This window comes from Manihot esculenta, chromosome 4 (genome assembly GCF_001659605.2).
Source record: "Manihot esculenta cultivar AM560-2 chromosome 4, M.esculenta_v8, whole genome shotgun sequence".
In the NCBI taxonomy this organism is placed as follows: Eukaryota; Viridiplantae; Streptophyta; class Magnoliopsida; order Malpighiales; family Euphorbiaceae; genus Manihot; species Manihot esculenta.
In genome coordinates this window covers 14,750,869-14,758,885 of record NC_035164.2, presented here as the reverse complement: position 1 = coordinate 14,758,885, position 8,017 = coordinate 14,750,869, and the positions used below count along the sequence as shown (strand labels likewise).

The window sequence follows — 8,017 nt, the reverse complement described above, 5'->3', positions numbered from 1 at the left end:
GATTAATATGTTTATTTTTAAAATTAAATATTTAAATTTCTATATGTTATTTCCGTTTAAATTCAACTTCGTTTCATTTTAAAATCTATTAAGTTAAAAATAAAAATAAAAAATATTTTAAATTTTAAAAATACTATAGATAAAAAGATTTATCATTTTCATTTCTTCTGCCTACTTTGTTCAGAAATCTAAAAAGGTCATTAATCACCTTATCAAGAACTCGATTCTTGAAGCATTCCTTCCCTCTTACATATTTGGAAAACCTTCTGAGTCAGCTTTCCTTTACACATAAGAAAAAAATAGATATACTCCTATCAATCCAAAGAAATTGAAGGTGCGGCTAAAGGGCTCACAGAAAAAACCATCGATGGTTGAAAATAAATATTATAAATTCTTGATCTGTTGCATAAAGTAACTTGACTTTTGCTATTTTAATTTACTTCTTCGTTTAGCAATCATAGTTAATAATTTTAGTTTTGAAATGTTTGAAAAATTAATATTTTAATAATAATTTATTTTATAGATGACTTACACCAAATTTATATCATGTAATTTATGGCTTTTTTTTTTTACCAAAAATCCGGCAGTGTTTCCTCTGAAATATGGACTTAATTTCACCTGTGAATAGTAACGTTACACTTCTATAAACTTCAACCTTAACCCCCAAACTTCTTTTAACTTCAAAAAAATTTCAATCCATATCAAACACTTCAAAAACCATCTTACTAATCTCAACACAAAAACTTATGCTAGTAACCCATATTTGTACCAAAATTAAAATATTCAAATATATCTAATTCAAACTATATACAACTTTATCTCTAAAACTTTATGTACATGCCATATTTCCAAAAGTAACTTTATATAAAGAAATTTACAAAATATACCCCAAGATAGTAATGATGTAACTCTGACTGGGTTGATGCAGATCTTGATCTACTATTCCTTGGATCTACAACCTGCGTGAGGAAAAATACATTCCTACGTGCTAAGCAAATTGCTTAGTGGTGCTCAACTTCTTTTATATTTAATATAAAATATACCATTATTAAAATATCAATCCAAAAAAATTGAAGGTGCGGCTAAAGGGCTCACAGAAAAAACCATCGATGGTTGAAAATAAATATTATAAATTCTTGATCTGTTGCATAAAGTAACTTGACTTTTGCTATTTTGAAATGTTTGAAAAATTAATATTTTAATAATAATTTATTTTATAGATGACTTACACCAAATTTATATCATGTAATTTATGGCTTTTTTTTTTACCAAAAATCCGGCAGTGTTTCCTCTGAAATATGGACTTAATTTCACCTGTGAATAGTAACGTTACACTTCTATAAACTTCAACCTTAACCCCCAAACTTCTTTTAACTTCAAAAAATTTCAATCCATATCAAACACTTCAAAAACCATCTTACTAATCTCAACACAAAAACTTATGCTAGTAACCCATATTTGTACCAAAATTAAAATATTCAAATATATCTAATTCAAACTATATACAACTTTATCTCTAAAACTTTATGTACATGCCATATTTCCAAAAGTAACTTTATATAAAGAAATTTACAAAATATACCCCAAGATAGTAATGATGTAACTCTGACTGGGTTGATGCAGATCTTGATCTACTGTTCCTTGGATCTACAACCTGCGTGAGGAAAAATACATTCCTACGTGCTAAGCAAATTGCTTAGTGGTGCTCAACTTCTTTTATATTTAATATAAAATATACCATTATTAAAATATCAATCCAAAAAAATTGAAGGTGCGGCTAAAGGGCTCACAGAAAAAACCATCGATGGTTGAAAATAAATATTATAAATTCTTGATCTGTTGCATAAAGTAACTTGACTTTTGCTGTTTTAATTTACTTCTTCGTTTAGCAATCATAGTTAATAATTTTAGTTTTGAAATGTTTGAAAAATTAATATTTTAATAATAATTTATTTTATAGATGACTTACACCAAATTTATATCATGTAATTTATGGCTTTTTTTTTTTACCAAAAATCCGGCAGAGTTTCCTATGAAATATGGACTTAATTTCACCTGTGAATAGTAACGTTACACTTCTATAAACTTCAACCTTAACCCCCAAACTTCTTTTAACTTCAAAACAATTTCAATCCATATCAAACACTTCAAAAACCATCTTACTAATCTCAACACAAAAACTTATACTAGTAACCCATATTTATACCAAAATTAAAATATTCAAATATATCTAATTCAAACTATATACAACTTTATCTCTAAAACTTTATGTACATGCCATATTTCCAAAAGTAACTTTATATAAAGAAATTTACAAAATATACCCCAAGATAGTAATGTTGTAACTCTGACTGGGTTGATGCAGATCTTGATCTACTGTTCCTTGGATCTACAACCTGCGCGAGGAAAAATACATTCCTACGCGCTAAGCAAATTGCTTAGTGGTGCTCAACTTCTTTTATATTTAAAAAAATAAATCATTTAAATCAAATTTCATTTATCAACAATAAATCAAACAAATAACAATAAAGTATATAGCAAACAATTTGAAACAATTCTAAATCATACTATTATTTCACATATATACAAATTTTAATTTCATAGTCTTTTTCTTTTTTTTTCATGTAAAAAAAATTTGTTTTCTCTTAATACTTTTATTTATTTATTATTTTTCTTTTGTCCCCTATAAATTTAAATGGGACTGTTAAGTCAGATAAGAAAACTGTATCTGTAGGGCACAAAGTGCCAAATAACTGTATGGCTCAAAAGCCGAGTTTATGAAAGTAACAATAATGCCCTCTAAAAGCCTGTAAATAACAGCCATTATATCACATAACGACTGTTTAGTTAAAAACATATTTTCAATATAGTTCAAAAGTACTATTCACAAATAAGTACATAGCACAAAGCAGAGGGGTCTATTGAAAGATATGAAGGTCGGTTGGTACAAAGTGGTCCACTCAAACCTATAGTTTTGACTATCAAGAGACATTTGCAGCACTACAAAGATGAGCTCCATTTTTGAAAATCAGTTGATTGATATTTTCACTAAGGGAATTTGTAGCAAACATTTCCAAGGTTTGGTTTGCAAGATGGATGTACAAGATATCTGTGCACCATCTTGAGAGGGAGAGTTGATAATATTCTTCCCTTTAGTTTATTGAACAGTCCTAATTAGGGTTCCTAATTAAGGTTGCAATTAACGTTGTAAAATGAGCAGTTATATTTTTGTATACTCAAATTTATGCACCATCTTGAAGGGAGAGTTGATAATATTCTTCCTTTTAATTTATTGAATACTCCTAATTAGGCTAGGATTCCTAATTAAGGTTGCAATTAATATTGTAAAATGAGCAGTTAAATTTTTGTATACTCAAATTTCCTAGTTTAGAATTATTGTATAAATAGGTTTCATTGTAAAGTTCAGAACTACTATGATAAGAACTATTCAATTTGATCTCATCTTCTTTGTTAAAAACGTGTAATATGAAGATGACAACTGAATATAGAACTAACCACTCAAAGCAGAGTCTTGGGCTTTCGAGTGGTTATATTGTCAGTGACCAACCTAAAACCTTGATGAGCATCAACAATCTCCACGATGGTCATGGCACCAAGCAGGAAAAACACGACCTCACTTACTTCTGCAGAAGCATGTGTCAACTCCGAAACAGCTATATCAGTCGAAGGTGCCTGCTCAAGAAAGTGATAGCTAAATATTAGTGTAATAGACAATACCTGGAACTTATGGTTGTTTTCATGAAACATAAAAAGGGACCCATTTTTGCATGATAGTTATGGTGGGAGACTTTGGACTTATACTGGCAGGGTCAAATTTATTTGTTCGCATACTTACAAGAATTGATAATTGATATTTGAAACACAGCAATGTGGAATTCTATAGTTCACGGTTCAGTTATCAGGAAGCCATTATAAACCACGCTGCCAAAAAATTTTGCTTCCATGCACGAGTCTATCAGTTTATGGCATCCCAATTCAGAATCCACTACAGCCTAATTGTGGAAATTATTTCACCAAGGAAGTTCCAGCTACATGATGATCCAAAATTTCTTCAAAGAAAAGAAGGTAAATATACCCAAACATCCACCCACACAAATGAAGGATATCATTTATGAAGTTGTTCTATTTTATCGATCAATCAGTAACGAAGTTTAGTAACCAATCCAGTATGCAGCTGTAAAAGGACAACCCCACATGGGCAACATAAGTTACACATAACAGAAGCCTTTTATTGAAATTTAGCCAGCAGCAGGATGAGATAGGGCTATAACAAATTTAAGGAAATCACAGAGAGACATCTCAGTTCAATTATGTCTATTTTATAGCTTCTATGAACAAGTAAAACTGATACATCAGGCAGTCATGCAAGTGGCCAGAAGATGAATGGGAAACATACACTTTAATCTAAACTAAATGTCACCGGTAATTCTTTGAGAAAAAAAATGTCTCTAGTAATAATTAAGCAGTAATTATGACTTTTACCCCAATGCTTCGAACTACCCATAAGCTCACAGCCATCAATATCCTACTCCACTTTTATTGAAAGCTAGAGACTCTTCAAAAATGATGGCAGCATATCCAATTCCAAAGAGTAATGCCATAGCAAGATCCTGTCTCAGAAAATTTCATCAAATTAACCATTAAATATCATTTCATGTTTACTGCATATTTAAGCATTTGTTAATAATTAATACATCAAATTATAAGATTTTTCCACACGAGAGAGTTAACCTGATTGGCTGCAACCCAAGAATGGTTAATCGCTGGAGCCCCAGTTGCAGCTGCTGCGAATACTGCAAGAGCTTTTAGCAAATCAGTCTTTGGCTGGTACGTGGCTGCAAAATCTTGTGAACTTGTTTCGTCAAGTGAACATAAAGGATCACATGACCCAGCTTCTGTTGTCAGCCCCTGATTTTATATATATGCTAACCGTTAACATGAACTGCTACCAGAAAAAGGCAGATAAAGGAGGAATAAATGTGTAATGAATGATTGAATGGGTCTCACATATCAATAAATTAGTCCTATACAAGCAGCTAGAACTTCAGATAATAAACAATATGCATTCTGCAATGCAAATACGGTAACTCTGCAGACATAAGAGAAACCACCTCGTATCCATTTCAACATTTAAAAGAAGTAATAAAAAAGGCGTGACAAGAACATTTCCACATACACATCACACACAAACAACAAAGAGTATTTCAGAAAATGAAATGTCAAATCTCAATAGAGGAATCCAAAAATATGGTTTCCGTTCAATTTAAAAAATACATGTGAAAATCAAGTAATCCCTTTCACCAAACACTGAACAAGGAAATGGGTACCCCTAAAAATGATGCTTTAGCGACAATAAATTATTGAAACAAACCTGAAGTTGTTTTGCACTACTGGGCTGTTGAGCTTGTCCCTGAGTTGAAGAAGAAGAATACCCTCTAGCCTTATCTTCAGCTCTTGCAAGAAGACCACTGCCAAGCAATCTTGAACCTAATCTAAGTGGAGATAAAGCCAAACAAAACTGAGAATGAAGTGAAGACAGATTAAGGGAAGAAGGAAAGCAGACGGATTGTTTCTTAAATTGGTTGGTTGGAGATGGTATAGCCCAAATGAGAAGAAAGCCATTGCAGGTGAGGTTTTAGAGGAGAAAGAAAGAGATTTCTTTTTTCTTTTTTATTCCCCTGAAAGAGATTTCAAAAGAGAAAAAGGTGGTTTTGGTCAGTGTAGTGGTTTTCTTGGTTTGCTCGCCAGTTGCATGGAGGAGAGAGATTGGGCAGTTCTCCGAGGATAATGGGGAAATAGCTATCACCAGGGGACATACGAGCTTGGAAGGAGCGGTTGTTGCCTGTCAATATTTCTGTCATTTTTTTTATCAGATTCCAATGATCCGTAGCCATCTGCATTTGTGCCTTAATAATATATTTTTTTTAAAACAAAATTTCCCAATTAACACTTTGTTTGGGAAATAGGAAGAGAAAGAAAATAATAATAAAAAAAATCTCTTTATATTTGAACGAGTGAAAAATTAAAAAGCATAAAAAGAAAAATAAAATTTATTTGCTCTCATTTGTGAGAGAGTGATGAATGTAAAGAAAATAGGTAAAAGTATCAATTTGTTCTTATCATCACGGTGATTATAAAAATTGTTCTTCTATATCTTAGCTAATTCAGTGATATTTTTTTTACTTTATTTTTATCTATAATCTTATAAATATAATTTTTTGTATGTTAATTATTTTAGTCATTAAACTTATTACATTTTCAATAAGTAATATTTTAAATATATATATAAATATTTTAATTATATAAAAAATAAAGATTACCATTAATACAATTATTATAATATTTTATATTTATATTTATAAATAATTTATTTAAATATATAAATTTTATAATTAATATATACTAAAAGAATAATATTATTTAAATAAAAAATAAGGTCTAATTAATTATCAGTCTGATAAAAAAAAATTCTAAAATGAATCAGCCGCCTTTTCAAAGAGTTTACCAAATAGATAAAATAGCTCTTTCAAAATGTATTATATAGGGGAAAAAGTTGAACTAAATATCCTCATTAACATTATATACATATAGTTAGGGATGATTATTCATTCGGTTCGATTTAAAATCAAATCGAATTGAATAAATTAAAAATTATTTTTTTGTATGTTAGCTAATTCAGTGATTTTTTTGTGACTTTATTTTTATCTATAATCTTATAAATATAATTTTTTGTATGTTAATTATTTTAATAATATTAAACTTATTAAATTTCCAATAAATAATTTATGGAAAGTGAAAATCTATTAATATGGCTTGAATTTACATATGCTAATTAAAGTCTTAACATTTATTATTTTTAGACCGCACCCGAAGGCTGCCTACGTACCTCCAATAAAGGATCAGGTCCACGTAGCTCTTAACAATAGATAATAACATAAAGTTTATACTAACATAATTAATTCCTGCAAATAATCAACTACATTATCACATTATGCTATTCAGAAATAATTTTATTCATTTATTTAATAATCTATTTGAGGAATAAGAGTTATATCTAGAATCCAATAAATAACTAAGGAAACATAAATAATTATATTTTCATAGCTATACTTTACACAATATTATTCAGAAAGTGTTTAAAATCTAACTATATCACCAATATAGATAACAACTAACTAGAGTAACTAATATCTCATTAATGAGATAAACTAACCTCTTAATCATACCTACCATCTCATAACTATCTAAACTAACCCCTTAATCATACCTACCATCTCATAACTATCACTTATTTTATGAGTGTATTCTTCTTGTATCTTCAATCCACTTTTACATAATGTTTAAATAATTAATCTTTCTCTAAAACCCTTCAATCTGATATTATGATAATTCAAATTTATTTCCCTCGAAGGTTATGACTATGTTTCGATATCAAGCAATCGTTATAGTAAAAAGTGAACAAGAAGATTGCTCACTCACATGTTCTATCCTATTTCACCTACTCATGGCTCTCCTTTTTTTCATTTCTCTTATATCATAATATTTATAAAATTCCTCTTTTTAATGATAAACAACACAAAAACAATTATGTTTTTTGAGTTCATTGTGGCTATCGTAGAATTTTCCTATACATTATTCCTAATGTCTCTAGTATTTTATTTTAAAAGGATATAAACCTTTATTAGAAGTCACTTCATAGCAATTAGAAACTTGTCATGATACAACTGCATCAGATATAAGGCATCTACCATATCCTAGCAGATTCTTAAAAGTGATGCACACAATTTCCACTCAATACTCCAATGTCCATAATGTAATCTGCAGCTTACAATACACACATTTGTAGCATTGAATAGATTATTGCGATCACGACTTTAAACTATCACCTCACGGACTACTGATCGAGTTAATGGAGTGGTTTTGACTCATCGAAATTGCACATGCATGGTGGCTGTAAGTCATGAGGTTTACACGACCCGGATGGCAGCTGCAACTT

The 8,017-nt window shown here is 29.8% G+C and overlaps 1 long non-coding RNA gene across 2 annotated transcripts; it reads right to left on the bottom strand.

The window, feature by feature from the left end:
- Positions 1-208: 208 nt before the first annotated feature.
- Positions 209-5,750, bottom strand: LOC110617379. 2 transcript variants are annotated; one of them, XR_006350421.1, is made up of 6 exons: positions 5,393-5,749; positions 4,753-4,929; positions 4,504-4,631; positions 3,517-3,693; positions 1,583-1,654; positions 209-280 (listed from the first exon to the last, which is right to left on the bottom strand). It is a non-coding gene; the product is annotated as an uncharacterized LOC110617379 (long non-coding RNA). The 2 variants fall into 2 exon arrangements; XR_006350420.1 differs by lacking the exon at positions 209-280 and adding an exon at positions 2,325-2,396 and having other exon boundaries at positions 1,460-1,654; positions 5,393-5,750.
- Between the last annotated feature and the right edge of the window lie 2,267 nt (positions 5,751-8,017).